The following is a 15,112-nucleotide window of genomic DNA, read 5'->3' as shown; positions in this document are numbered from 1 at the left end:
GTGTGGTGGAATGTGTTGGCTTTGTTACAACGAGGCTTTGTTTAATAAAATGGTGCTTGTGCATTCAATCCTTGTTTTCCAAATGCATTTATAAAATGAAAAATTATTTTCTTGTCTTTCAAAGTTTATGTATATCATTGCCAAACATAAGAGGCTTAATGTGGAAAATCAGCTCTCAGGGACACATTCTGGAACACACGCTTTCCAGGGCATGTGTTGTCCAAGATTTCAGCCTGCCTTTCCTGCTGTTACCATTGTCTTCTCAGGAGATGCAGTGTTACAACACGTGTGTGACTGAAGCCATTTTGTGGCTGTGGGAGGAGACAGGACACTGTCCACTAAACAGGCCAGTGTTCTACAGTGAACATAAAACTTTGTTATCTGTTGTTTCCTGGGTCCAGTATGGAGGCATGTTCTCCTGCTGTATTTCCAGGGATGTGAGCACAGGGTGGAGACATGTTCTTGCACCAACTCAGTTGACTTTATAGCTGGTGTCAACACTTTTCAAATGACAGCAAAATATTTTCTGCCATTTGACTTTTGGGGGTTGATGAGTTTCAGTGATTTCTGTTTTATTTCTTCAAAAGTATTTCAACAGGAAACGCAAAGTGTCTGCATTTGAAGCAGCTGGTCCAGCTGCTTTCAGACTGGACATTCTTCAATATAATAAGATAAACAAGCTAAATCCCTTTAGGGCGTTTTTATTTTCATATAAAGTTGTGATAAATAAAAGAGAGATGAAAGACAGAGTCTGGCAGAAATTAAACCTTCCAAGAAGCCTATGGATTTGCAAACTCTCTGCAAACATTAGAGAGGGTCTGTCTGATGCAGAGGCAGGTGCCAGGCCCTGTAACTCAGGATCACATGCATTATCTTAGCCTGGAAATGAAAGTAAGAGAAGCAGCATTCATCAGAACTCTAATCAGGGAGTGATACAGTAAGGTCGGTCTCACCTTATTCGGTTAGAAAAGCTCACGTGGCGCAATATCCAAGCAGTCACCATATTCGTCCTGATTATATCAGGAAAAATGAGGGTAATGATTCAGATTTGGCAGTTGTGGTGTTCTCTTGTAAGAGAAACTAATAAAGGGACACTAAATCTTGATATACTTATCACATTGTGGCTGTCAGGAGTATATAATCTTCTCAGAGTTTCTTGGAATCTTTAGCACAGCATATTTCATCAGCAAGAGCCCTCTCCCCCACTGCTCAGAACATTGCCTACAGGAACAAACCTCTCTGTTCATAGAAAAGGGAATCATTGCTTCACAATGTATTCATTTTCAGTTTCCATAAACACCGTCCAAACACACGTACACATTCCTGAATGTATGCATCAACATTCCTGTTTAATACACTTGGAGTCAAAGTGAGTTCACATTTCTGGATATACACAGCACCTCTCTTTTCATATGCTTTAGATCTAAGACCCATAGCCCAGCATCTCCTCTCGTATTTGAGACGGTAGACAGGGGCATAGGAAAGCAAGCACATCTAAAACCAAACAGAAAACTAGAAAGTGTTTGGAGTCTTGTGTTTTCAGAAAGTTTATACCTAAGGCTGGTGCTCAAGCAGACAGGCACATTCAGTTTAAATTTGTGCAGTGAACTGGCTGTGCTTGCCCATGTCTGGGCAAGGCACAGCCTTCAGAGGAATCCAAGGGATTGGCATTGCCTTTGTACGAGAGTGGTTGGTTGGTTGTTAAGAATTAATCTTTCTAAGGGCAAGGATAGGCTGGAGAGGCCATTTCTCCTCTTGATTCCAGAAGGATTTCCTTTTTGGGGTGGATCTTTTTGAGACAGGGTCTCCCTGTAACCCCAGATGGCCTGGAGCTCACTATGCAGACCAGGCTGGCCTTGTGTTGCAGGGCGTGTTCCTTGTGGGGAATCTGTCTTGTGTTTATGACAAGTGGTCTCCCTTAGATAATGTGAATGCCCCTGAGATACCTCCTGGATCTTGGCTAACCACTCCCTCAAGTTTTATCACTGAATTCATTGTTTTATAGCTCACAAAATATTGAATAAATCATTCACACTGTCTTCCCTAAGAATTTTACATTCTTTTCATTAGGGTCTATGCTGTCCCTAGGTTCTTTTCAATCTCTATTGAATTTGACAGATCCCCCAGTTTCAAGAATAAAAATGATCAAAAGTTTCCATGTCAATGTGTGAACATGTAACAAAACTAAACGTAGATATCGATGTCTGAAACTGTCAGGAATTCTCTGAGGATTGTAACGTTCTGAACAAGGAATATACATAGTCTTGGAGTAAGAACTAAGCTCCAGCTCAATAAGGAGTTTCCTAGTCAAAGTCGTCCATGACCAGTCCACCTACACTGTCCTTTGCTCTTTCCACAAAGTCCCCAAGATGAGTTTTAGTCCTAACAATTGTTTTCTCCTGATTTATTTTATATTTATCCCTATTTTTAATTTTTCTGCTCAAAATAGGTATTTGATTTTCATCTAGTTTCATTCTAGAATATTATATTCTATTAAAATATTCAATAAATATTTATCTCTAGAATTAAAGATTTAATGATATGTTTAGAACACAGGGTAGTGAGTAATTATAACCCCAGATTACATGAGAAGTCAAGATTTCACTTTTTATTACTGTACGAGGAAATGAAATTGCCTGCCCAATAGATCCTACAAATTGTGCCTATTTGAAAGTGCAAGCTTTACCGACATTGAGGCTTAGCTTTAAATTCACAGATATGTGACTTCTCTCCTCTGATAGATTTACTTTCCTATGTCCCTGCTATGAGATCTTAAGATGGTCAAAAAATGTTCCAACTATTTAAAGAAACTCAGATATACAAAAACAGAGATGATCTTTCTGTAAACGGATCTACTCAAGATCGTACAATTTTGTATAAAATATGGATAATTTTTAACCTAATTATGTAAGTAACAATAGAGAGACCCATGAGTCTGAAGTGTCTTCAGTGGGAAACGTGTTCTTAAGACATCTGGCTCATGTGCATTTCTAACTGTGTAGCATCTCCCAGTTCCAGCAGATCCTGTTGCAGATAAATGAGCACAGAACAGGTATTGCTGTCTTTGGTGCTGGAGGCCTGACTTTTGGTGAATTGTACAATCGTCATATTTTTCCATGAAATTAAAAATCAGTGACATTCTCTCTTTCCAGAAAAATAGAAATGGGAACTTGGCATCCAGGGAGCAGGTGGACTGGCAGATGCTGTGTTTGTGTCTATTTCAATGTCTGCTAAGTACTTGCAGTGTGGAGATCACAATGAAGACTCCTAGTTTTTATTTGGAAACGGAATCTTAAAAAGAAATAAGGCTGATGTTCTCTTTGGAGATAAGGTCCCTTTCAGAGTTGTGTCTGCAGGTCTAGGCAGAAAAATGTCTAGGAAGGCGCACGTTTCATTGCCTTTGGGGTCTTAACACAAATTGGTACAATTCAGTCTCGATTGTTCTAGTAAAAGCTTTAGAAAAGTACCAGCTAAAGTTCAGAAGCGCACAGAAGAGAGGGTAATTTTACTTCTGAACCTAGCAGTGGCCATAAATATTAACAGGACACTAAATCTAGAAATATTCATATACTATTCTTCAATATATATATATATGACATTTAACATCTGTCATTGTGCGATACATCCCTAAAAACATAGATTCCATTTTAAGACTAATTTCACCAGCAGAGTTCATTACGTGCAAAGCAGTGAAATGGTAGGCAAAGTGAGGACAGGTTGACTTGTGTTGATACACTTTTTGAGTCATTTTAAACTCACTTCATTCTTTCTCATGAAACATTTTCTATGCTGAATAGAAAACATCTCACCTGACAGCTGAAGAAACAGCCACATGAAGTGGGAGAAAATTACACTAAGAATCTACAGAAACTAAGTCAAACAACAATGGGAAATTTTTACTCTATTTACGGCCTGGGTTGTGTTGTGAAGCTGTATTTCCTGTCATTTTTCCTGTATCCTCATCTGCCCTGATCCATTTTACGGGACAGATTTGAGGAGCCTGTTGTTTTTTTCAACACATTTTGTTTGGTTTCCTATGTACGTGTTTAATCATTGCTGCCGTGGGCTATTGTTCCTTTTCATGTATTTTAATACTTTAATCAATGGGAATTTTATTGGTACTTATAACCCTGAGGCTATTGAAAGTGGAGGGTACAATTTTGTAAATATACAATTGAAATAAAGAGAAATAAAACAGATATGTAGGAACGGCAGGAGGGCGGTGATGCAATGGAGCCTTTCTGGGGCTGGCAAAGGCGAACGGCTCTCCAAAATTTGGGGGCACGACAGCACCGGCCTGAGGTTGATTTGGTTTCAGTTCATTTTATTTTCTCAACTAAATTTTCTCTCTTGCTTCTTCAAAAGTTGTTTCAGTGAAATTCCTCGGTGAGGTACCAGCCTAATCGTAATCTCTCAGACATGTCACCACATTCTACATGTGCAAATTTCATGTTGTTTTTATACCTGATTTTATTAAATGAAGCACCTTGCTCTAGTCTGTATTTTCCTGTCTCATGACTAAATGAAAACTTTCCCTTTGTTTGTCCTTCTCACTCCCAAGCACTCCAGAGTCCTGAGGGCACATACCATTTCTCAAAATCCTAGGATACCACCCATAGGAGAACATGCCCACATGCCTATAACTACTTGAAAAGAACTTTGAGATTAATTGGAAACCTATGTACTAACATTCTAAAATGTTTATTTACCTACCTTTATATTTGTTTCTTTTAACTCCTTAGCAAACTATTCAAGTTTGATGTCTCATAGCTTGGTCCAACACTGATAACTTCAATTTTCACTGAAACATAAAGCAGCCACACTATTTTACGTAGTCTTAGGAATCCTGTATTCTTGCCTTATCTAAAAGATACATGGAAAACAATTAATTTTCACATTAAAAAACATTTTTGCAACTGCCCTGGGTAAAAGGAGACACCCCTGTTCTCTCAGGACTCTAGCAATAGGCTAGAGTTATATGGAACTGATGTTCCTGTAATGATCAAGAGGATGTAGCTGGCACAATAACCATTTGGCAGAGCTGACCCGATGAAGAGGGAAGTTTCTTCTCTCTCCCAATGTGCTGAAAGTTGCATTTCTCTTAATGACTACACTTAGAACAGCAGGAAGCAAAGTGTTCCTTGGTAGCAGGTACTTAGCCAGGAGTGAGGGTGGATGTGAACTGCTCCATTAAAGCAGCCTGTCTCAATCTAAACTGTGCTTCCTGGAGCTTCAGCTCCCACTGCTACTGAGGCTGGGAGCCCTCAGTAGCCATGGAAGTCATGCAGCAAGCTCAGGGCTCTCCCAAGAGGAGCTGCATCAAGGGGCCCTTAAATTCATGAAAGACCCAGTGCATTTAATGTACAGTCAGTTGCCTTCATTCTTCAGAGCTTTTAAACATCTAATGAATGGAGAAATTAAACAAACCACTCTGAAACACTGAGGGGGTTACCACAGCGTGACAGGAAATGACTTTCATATTTTGAGTATTCCCAGTATCATTGTGTTTAATGTAAAACAAGTAACAGTCACACGGTGTTTACCACCGCATCCCCCTTGTTTCAGGGTATGAGCAATACGATGAATGTGATCGTATGGGGTCTTGTTATTTCCTGGGCCAGTTTTGTGACATTTATTGGAACTGGGGAATCTGATCCACATGTTGTTGAACTCAATACAGTGATGTTCAGTAGTACTCAATCTGCAGCATAGCTCATGTTCAATGACAAAGTTTGTTATTCAGCACGTAGGGAAAACGAGGCATCCTAAAGAGACATTTCTTCTCTACAAACCAGAGTCTTAAAACTGGGATTTGGCGAAGTTTGAGTTTAGTGCTTTGTTTTCATGTCAAGTTGTTCAGTTCAGGAGTGTGATGGAGAAAATATGAACATAGTGCTCCAAATGTACCGTATAAATTACACTATCTTAGGTTAAAGTCAGCTATAAGTACCATCATTTTAAATCACACCAAGTAGGTATGTTGGCTCAGATGTCTATAAAAAATCAAATGGTTTCTGTTTTCACTAAGGGATCAATACCATTCAGAGAGAGAAATTTTCTCAAGCAAATCAAGACAAAGCCGTGTGTGTCGTGGCTCAGAAGTACTCTCAGTGATCAGGAAAGGAGAGCCAACAATGAGCTCTCCCAGAAAGACACAACAAAGATACGGAGAGTGTCTCAAACCGTCAGTTGGCACATTAGAATCTTGAGGACTAAGGATGTTGGCCATTGATTGTAGGATTGGAATTTGTGGGTGGTATTTGACACACATAATTTTTTTTTTTTTTTTGGTCTTTTTGAGACAAGGTCTCCCTGTAGCCCCGGCTGGCCTGGAACAACCTATGTAGACCAGGCTGGCCTCGAACTCACAGAGATACACCTGCCTCTGCCTCCCAAACGTTGGGATTAAAGGCATGTGCCACCACGCCCAGCGACACACATAATTTTGAAGTGTCTCCATTTGTTTGGGTAACAAAAGTCGGGCCGATTTTTTTATTTTGAGATTTAATATTTGATTGCAATCAGATGATGAAATAGAGTGTGCATTCAGACACCAATACAAGAAGCAGACTCCAACAGCACCGTTATACCATTGCTTAACTTGAAGTCTAGTCCTGTGAACTTGTGATACTTTTTTGACCCAAATTACCTAGGAAATTTAGAAAAAAATGAACAGATTGATCCCAAGAGTGAGTAGCTAAAAGTTATAGAATTTTAAGTGTAAAATGACAAACAAAATTTATAGAAATATACATCCCATGAAGAGCTAAGTTTAAAATATTAAAATACAAATTTTACTCGATTTTCTCTTTCAATATCATCAGGACAAATTCTAAAATAAAGGAAAATTGCCCAAGATTTTCGGACTCCGGTACAAATATAAAACCGCTCTATTGATTCCTCCTTTTAGCTGTGTGCCAGAAGTTGCTGTCGATGGCATCGCTCCTGAATCTGGAGAGGAGGATGCGCCCTGGAGAACAGTGCCTGCCATCACCAAGTTGCCATCTGTCTTTTTCAATATCTGCTGTGCTGAAGTCAGTCCCAGAATTTCCCTGTCATTTCAATGACAGCTCATGGTAAGATAAGCAAACCATGAAAAGATAGATGGCGACTTTTTAATGAAAACCACTGTGTGTGAACTGCTTGGTTAGGCTGCAGCTCCTTGTAGCACACTTCATACCTCCTTCCCTAATTCAAAACCAGTGACCTCTCCACAGGACTTCCTCTTCATTCTTTAGGTTCCATGATTTAGAACGTCCTCCCCTTCATCCTCTGATACCCTCTCTGGATGAGACCTTGAGTACCCTCAACCTTAAAAGTGTAAGCAGATTTGAGTACAATGACATTGAGAACACAAAATGTATATTTTTCACTACCTGAAAATCGTATTTGAATAAGTTTGGCAAATAAGTAGGTGAGTGATTTTATTTGTGAGAATTATTTCCCCCATTGTAAAGACAAATATGAATTCAAAAAGGGTAAGCCATGGGCCTAACACTACTGTTACTTACTGGAGTGTTACTGCTGCTAATGCCATGCAGACCTGGCAGGTCTCAGCCCGTCACCTGTCAGAGGGGATGTGTAGTTCTGTTATATTGTGGTAAATCAGTTATTGGTGTCATAACACTGAGAGTTGACACAAAGATGTCCCATTGAATTTTGTTCCAAATGATGCTGGGGGTCCTGGGTATTTGCACTTGGGGAGATTAAAAATGACCTTAAAGCTAGTCAATATCATTGAATAGTCACTGATTTGCAAGATTTATATAGCAAGATCTTAGCAAACATGATTACTGTGAGATCTCGTCTGCAACTGTTTTTACCTTCTCCCATCAAAAATCCCCTTTTATAAATTTCTAATCATCTTTTCAAATGTCAGACAGATCAATGAACATATCAAGGTAAATGTTTCCTAGGAATTTCCCAAGATCTTCTGGTCATCGCTTTGGATATAAATTTGTATATTCATATACACAAATGGAGATGGATAAGGTGTATATTAAAATGACTTGATTTGCTATGAATCAAATCATGGTTTCAATTTTTAAAATGATAGTTTTTTTTAAATAATAGAAAGTTTTGAAGGATACATTTATTCATGTTTTTTCCTTAAAATTTAGATATTATTAGAAGAATAGGGCTAAATTTGTACTTCCACTGAACTCAGGGTTTTGATTAAGCACGGTTTTACTACACTTGGGTTACTGAAAGGACTCCTTATGTAGGGAGGAAATGAACGGTAAATAATAATCACTGAAGAATAATTTACTGAGTATCTTTTTATACTATCGCTAATCTAAGTAATGGAAATTTAACATATTTGCCCACATGTTTAAAATATTTCTAATAGTTGGTGTTTTAAAAGATTGACAGTATGGGTTTAGGAGAAAATTATGTCAAAAAACAGTAAAATATGACATAAACAAAAGAGACCTGTGATAGTTATGGACGGTTTGTCCCTAAAACAAAGGAAGTGTTGTTTATGAGAATACTTGGTGGGAAAGGTCCAGAGACATAAGTTTCCACAAATAAACCACGGAATTCACAATACAAACAAACTTCACAGATGTAAGATAGGGAAGAATATCTTTCAGATAATTTCAATAAAAGCAAAATATTATCAAGGAACAGCAAGACAAAGTAAGATTACGTGGTCATGCAGAACATAAAATGTGGTGAGAACCAGTTAATAGAATTGCTAATGTATGTGGAAGTATTTTAAGGATGGGAATGGTATGATCACTTCAGATGGACCACACAGGTACAAAGTGGGGCACAGAGAGTAGGGAGGGGCCACTGAGGAGGTTCCCGGTGATAACGATGATTCATTCATGAGGGATTGTGTGGAAGGGATGACTGTGAAAGACATTTAAGGGCAGGATTCAGCACATCTGCTGATGGGTTAGAGAACAGGAGCAGCAATGTAAAGAGTAGAGTCAAGGTTAAGACATAGCCCTTGTGCATGAGCAAGCACTTTGAATGCATGAATCTGAACAGTAGAGTGCATGTTGAGAGGGACGTGTTTGTATTGTTTTGTTTTTTCCTTTTCTCCATTATTTATGTGTACGAGTGCACTGCCTGCATGTGTGTCTAAGTGCACCTGTGTCATGCAGCGCCCACAGAGGCAAGAAAAGGACTTTGGATTCCCTGGAACTGGAGTTACACACAGTTGTTAGCCACCGTGTGGGTGCTAGGAATTGAACCCGGGTCCTCTGCAAGAGCAGCCAGTGCTCTTAAGCACCGAGCCCTCTCTCCAGACCCTCGTTGTTTTGTTTCTGTATAAATTTATTTACATGTGAAGTTTGAAGGCCTGAACAATCTCCAATCGGAGTGACCAGAAGGAAATTTTACACATAAGGGTTGAACTCAAGAGAAAAATAAAAGTGCGCAATAGAAACATACATGGTAGATGCATGCTCTGGCATGTGGAAGATATGCAGTTGGATGGGTTCACATAGGAAGGCACTCACATGAAGACTGAGAGGGTTCAGGAGAAGAGAGCAGAGGGAGAGCACCTAAGAGGGTGGACCAGTGTCACAGCAGTTAGGGCAGACGGGGGCCTACAACACTGCCGCAGAACCGTAGAACTGCAGAGCAGGTCTGGTAAGACAGTTAGCCTTGGAGCGTGAAATCAAGGACAGAATACCATGTGACCATGGATCCAGCCACTGGTTATGTTCACACAGCGTGCTTACACTCAGAAACATATAGTCCAACAAGTGCCCATGACTCCCCCTTACAGAGCTTACTCCCAACATAGAATGGGCAAAACTAGGTCTTATGTGGCTAATAAGTCAAATTCCTTAATGAAAATGGCTATGCCCTTTATCAATGACTGTGATTATTATTTTTACATCCTTTTTAAATATTTTGTTTATTAGTTCTCATGTATGAGTGTAGTGCCTGCATGTTTACAAGTGTACCCCTGTCATACCATACATGCGGAGGTCAGAAGAGGGTGTTGGATCCTCTGGAACTGGAGCTAGCTGCCATGTAGGTGCTGGGAACCAAACCTGGGTCCTCTGTAAGAGCAGCCATTGCTCTTAAGTGCTGAGCCATCTCTATAGGCCTTATTTTTACAATCTTGTTTTTTAAAAAATTATTGAGCTTTTTAATTTCATACAACAGTTCTTAATCAAATTTAAGACTCTCTTCCCCATCCCCTACTGGGCCTCATGGATTCCACCATACACATTAAGTCTTATCCAGTCAAGCATTTGTACCCAGATGTCCTTCAGTGTAAATTTGTCCACTGGAGTCTAGTCAGTCCATCCAGAGATAGCATGTAAGGTCTACTCTCCTTCATCCAGCATTAATCAGTCTCCAGTAGTTCTCAGTCTAGGACCAACCCATCAGCCCTTGTTTAATTGAGTTGGCATGGATCCTGTGCTCAATGCCACCACTGCCACAAGTTTACATCTGCAAGCGTCCAGTAGCCTGAAAGCCTCTGCTTCTCCGTGTTCATGAACCAGCCCTGGTTCTTACAGTCTTTCTGTCCCCTCTTCCACAATGATCCCTGAGCCATGGGTGAGTGAGGTTCAGTACAGGAGTCCCAAAAAGGGATTCTGTGGCCTTCCGTGTGCGTCACACTCTGTTGTGTAAGGAGGTTGAGAGATGCACTAGTTTTCTCTCTGCCCCTTGTTCCATTATGTTCCCTGAACCTTAAGTGCAGAGGTTCCACTGTAGATGCATCACCCAGGACTGGACATCTCTCAGATGTATGTTATCTGTGTCTGACCAGTTGTGGAAATCTGCGTTAGCCTCCATCTGTTGCAAAAAGAAGCTTCTTTGATGAGTGGTGTTTGGTATGCTTGTCTGTGAATATAAGGATCCACATTCAGCATACTTCTCTTACATATCTCCAGAAAAATGAAATTTCTTACCATATGTTATTTTTACATTCTTAAAAGCAAAGGTTACCTGTTTTTTGAAGTTCTTTAAACCCGAGGAGTTGTTTTTCAGGAGTATAAACCCCTCTGGCTATCTTATAAATCTTATCTTATAAATCTTAATTTATGGTAAATATAAACAAAATCCAACTTATCCTTACAAGTGTAAATGAAATTTGGAACAGCAAAAATCTTCATCTTTCCAAGTAGTACAAGCCTTCTAAATGTATGTGCAGTAATAATTAACAACAGCTACCTTCAGAGCTTTTGGGGCATTTACTGTGGATCCCCTTTTCTTTATGGTCATGGCTTCCTGGGTATATGTTCACAATCATCAGATTAATATTCGGTATTCATATGAATTTTATCACTTATGTCTCACTGATGCTATTAGCAAGCAAACACCAAACCCTCATGACCTCTGAATAAAAGTTGCAAAAAAAAGATGGACATGGTGGTGCATGCCGTTAATCCCAGCACTCAGGAGGCCAAGACAGGCGGATCTCTGTAAGATTAAGGTCATCCTAGTCTATGTAGTGAATGCCAGGCCAGGTGGGACTATCAGGAGACTCTGTCTCAAATAAACAAAGCAAAACCAAAGCAAACAAAAGGCTGTACAGAGCAGAGCTAATTTCAGAGACGTTTCTGTTCACATTTTTTTGTTGTTGTTCTGATATACTTCTTAGTAAGTCATTTTCCCTTTTCGTTTCCACAACAAGAGCATGAGTTTGACTAATTATAGCATTCTGAATTTCATCTTCAATATGACACATCTCACTGCTTTCAGGAGGTTGTGTACTAAGGCCCAGAACAGCTGCTGGAGGCACCAGGCAGGACTGTGGCTCAGCACCACAGCACTCTGATTCCTGAGTTCCTCTTCCTGAAACACTAACTCAGAAATGCCAGGAATTCAAGAGAAAACTCAAGAAATGGTAGTTTAACAATTACTTTTACTGTTAGTTATGTATTTGTGGGGGGTGAGTATATGCATGTGTGAGTGTGGGATTCCCTAGGCTTGAGTGGCAGGTGGTTGTAAGCCTTCTAATACGGTTACTGGGAACTGAACTCAGCAGCAAGCACTCGTAACTTCCGAGCCTTCTCTCTAGTCTTCAGGAATTTGTGTTGTTAACAAGCAATTTAATGAACAGTGTATTCAGATAGAAATGATTCAGGCAAGAAGGTAAGATACTACTTTTCAGGTAAAACATTGGAAATGAAAGGTGGTACAGTCAACCACCTTTTAAATAATTTATCTACATTTGACCCATCCATAAATGATATACTAATAAGGCTGTTTTATTCATTCAGTAATTAATTTATTAGATACATATATACACATTTATAAATAAATGTTAATGTATTTGAGTTCAGACAGGCATGGTGGCAAACTCCTTTTTGGGAAAAAGCATTCTGGAGGCAGAGGCAGGCTTACTTCTGTTGGGCTCAGTGCCATCCTGGTTTACATAGCAAGTTCCAGGACAGTCAGGGTTATATAAGGATACCCTGTCCTAACTTTCAAATTATGTGTATATTATATTGATGTTCTTATGTAATAGAAAGCTACTAATTCTCTGCTCACCATCCAATGTTGAACAGTAATTTATACTGAAATTTTTAAAAGGGAAAAATCAAATTTGATGTTTAAAAATATCAGCTATGGAGTCCCTCGCCCTGCTCTAGGGGTCAGGCTTCACTGCTGGCTAGTCCTAGCAGATACGTGCAGATTCACTTCCAATCACCTCTCCTTGCGTGTCTGTCCCTCTGAGAGTAAGACCCATGCAAACTCAGTCAGAACTGGGAAATGGATAGGAAGCCACAACTTTGGCAAGGAACTCATGGAAGCTGATCACTGTTGGGTGAGGGAGAGTTTATCCATTTTGCAGTGACTCTAGATAAGCTGATCAGGTTCCAGTGGATAAAGTCATGCCTGGACATTTGGGTACACAAACTTGACATGATAAGGCTTAACATATAGGGGTGCAGATAGGAGAGAGGGGCCTAAATACGATTAAGCTGTATTGTATATAATCTACAAAAACTAAATAAAAATATATTTAAATACACACACACACACACACACACAAACACACACAAAATATGCACACCATACATACATATATAACCTCAGTACTGTGCAGAGACAGGAAACTCAACAGGGCTGCTGACCTCAGTTTCAGTGAGTGACCCTGCCTTAAAGGAGGAAATAGGGAGTAAGGTGGAAAGTGATATGACAAGACACAGTATTTCCCCTCTCCGACACTCCTGTCACACTCTCACAGGTGGACATGCCCACAGATGTGTGCTGCGGATCACAATGTGGATCAGGAACCTGGGTTTTTACGTGTGTTGTTATCTGATGAGCCATCTCTTGGGCTCTCTTGTTTTGTTTTGTTTTGCTTTGTTTTGTAAACAGGAAATTCAGTGGAATTTGGAACAAGGTACCTTTTCTATTGTCTCAGAAGTAACATGGAAGAGATAAGGTTTGAAATTCAATTGAATGATGCCTTAACTTCCATCTAGATTGAATAAATTTCATAAATCTGGAAGTCAACATTTAGTTTAGCTCTGTGTTTACTTCATTGTTATGCAATTTTTTTTTAGCTCGCAGCCTCTGAGATGGCTTTTGGTGTTCCCCAGTGTTTCACCTCACACCCTTGCTTATCTCTAGCCTTGTAGAGTTGATTGGATCTAAAGATGTGCTTCTAGTTAATAGAATGAAGCAAAAAGATGGGCTGTCACTGCTGAGCTAAATAAAAATATATTTAAATACACACACACACACACAAACACACACAGCATCTGTTTCTCTGCATTTGCTGCTCTACCTACCTTGACTCTTATTCTGAATGGCTTCAGTTAGAATTCAAAGGTGTGATTCAGTCTTGGAGATAGTGTCGAACCACCTCCCAGAAACACAACATTTAATTGTTACCACTATAAAAAGGAGAGCTGTAATTTAAGGCATCATCTCAAACATATAATGTGCCAAATGACAGAAGATTGGGTCAAACGACGGAGCTCTGGGCTGTTACACGTGGACGTGTGGAAGCTGTTTGTCTCCGTCTCTGTTCTCCTCCATGGTTCTCCCTTTGTACTATTTCATTTCTGACAAAGGCTTCACTGCAGCTCCTGACAACCTGTGCCTTCCTACAAGCTCTCCCGAGATTTAGTTTTCTTTCTTTATGATATAGTACCACCAGGTTAAACAACTCATTTCTTAGATTTGGGGAAGTTCATGAGAGTCAATATCTATGATCTCCTACAGAGGAGAAACGTGAATAATCCTACATTCCTTACCTATTTGCATAGTATCAGGTAGGGGGCAACTTCTGGACAGGAAAGATTCCAGATGAAGTCTTTTCTGACTTCAGACACTGGACAGGAGCACTGAGGGATGGCCTGGAACAGAGCTGTTCCTGTCCTCCAGCAGCTGACGGAAATCTGCTTGGCAACACTCAGTGACAGAGCAGAAGGATGGAGTCCGCAGTCTTGAGAAATGAAAGCACCCGTGCCCATAGGTTGTCGAAAAGGGACCTGACTCACATTGATTTATGGATCTTGTTGTGCCTTTTCTTGGTCAAGTGCGAGTTTGTTCCTCTGCCTGGAATAATATACTTGTTGCTTTGGACTGCATTCAGTAGTCATTATTGGTGTGTGGCAGGATTAGTTTCAATCGATAGAGAGGTCATTCCCTGCCGTGGCCATCATGCAGGCTTTTGCTTTCTGAAGCATCAGGATCTCCTTTCACCTTTGCTTAATTAAGCACGACTCTGCCACAGAATCAAAAGTCTGAGCAATAGATATCAGTGTGTGAAATCAGACTATAAGCATTGAGCTTTGCCTCTGCTTTTATAACTCACTGTGATATAAACTCTCAAACCTTCTAATAAAATCATAGCATATTATGGGAGTTTACTAGATGATAATTAATTTACCTTTTAAGTTATGTAACACCACCAGACAAAAGTCAAAGGGAAAATTAGCTTTTTACAATAATGAGTTTAAATTATCCTAAGGCAAACCTGATGTAAATCATCTTTAGAACAATGTTTATGACTACTTTCCACTGCTGTGTCCTATACCAAAAAGGCAAATACATCATGGAGTTTGACAAGCAGTTGGACTCTTTAATAGCAATGCTCTGAACTTTTTCTCTTTGACAAATTACTGTGTGGAGTTAGGGAGACAGCAACTTGTCAATGGAATCTGAGAGGTGGTGAGCA

The 15,112-nt window shown here is 39.8% G+C and overlaps 1 pseudogene; it reads left to right on the top strand.

Annotated features, from left to right (window-relative positions):
* Window positions 1-15,112, top strand: part of LOC115070246 — a 65,154-nt pseudogene that overhangs the window by 26,748 nt on the left and 23,294 nt on the right.

The sequence above is a fragment of the Nannospalax galili genome, unplaced genomic scaffold (assembly GCF_000622305.1).
Source record: "Nannospalax galili isolate Female #2095 unplaced genomic scaffold, S.galili_v1.0 scaffold15, whole genome shotgun sequence".
NCBI classification, from domain to species: Eukaryota; Metazoa; Chordata; class Mammalia; order Rodentia; family Spalacidae; genus Nannospalax; species Nannospalax galili.
The sequence above is the reverse complement of the archived record's forward strand: the minus strand, read 5'-3'. Positions and strand labels throughout refer to the sequence as shown.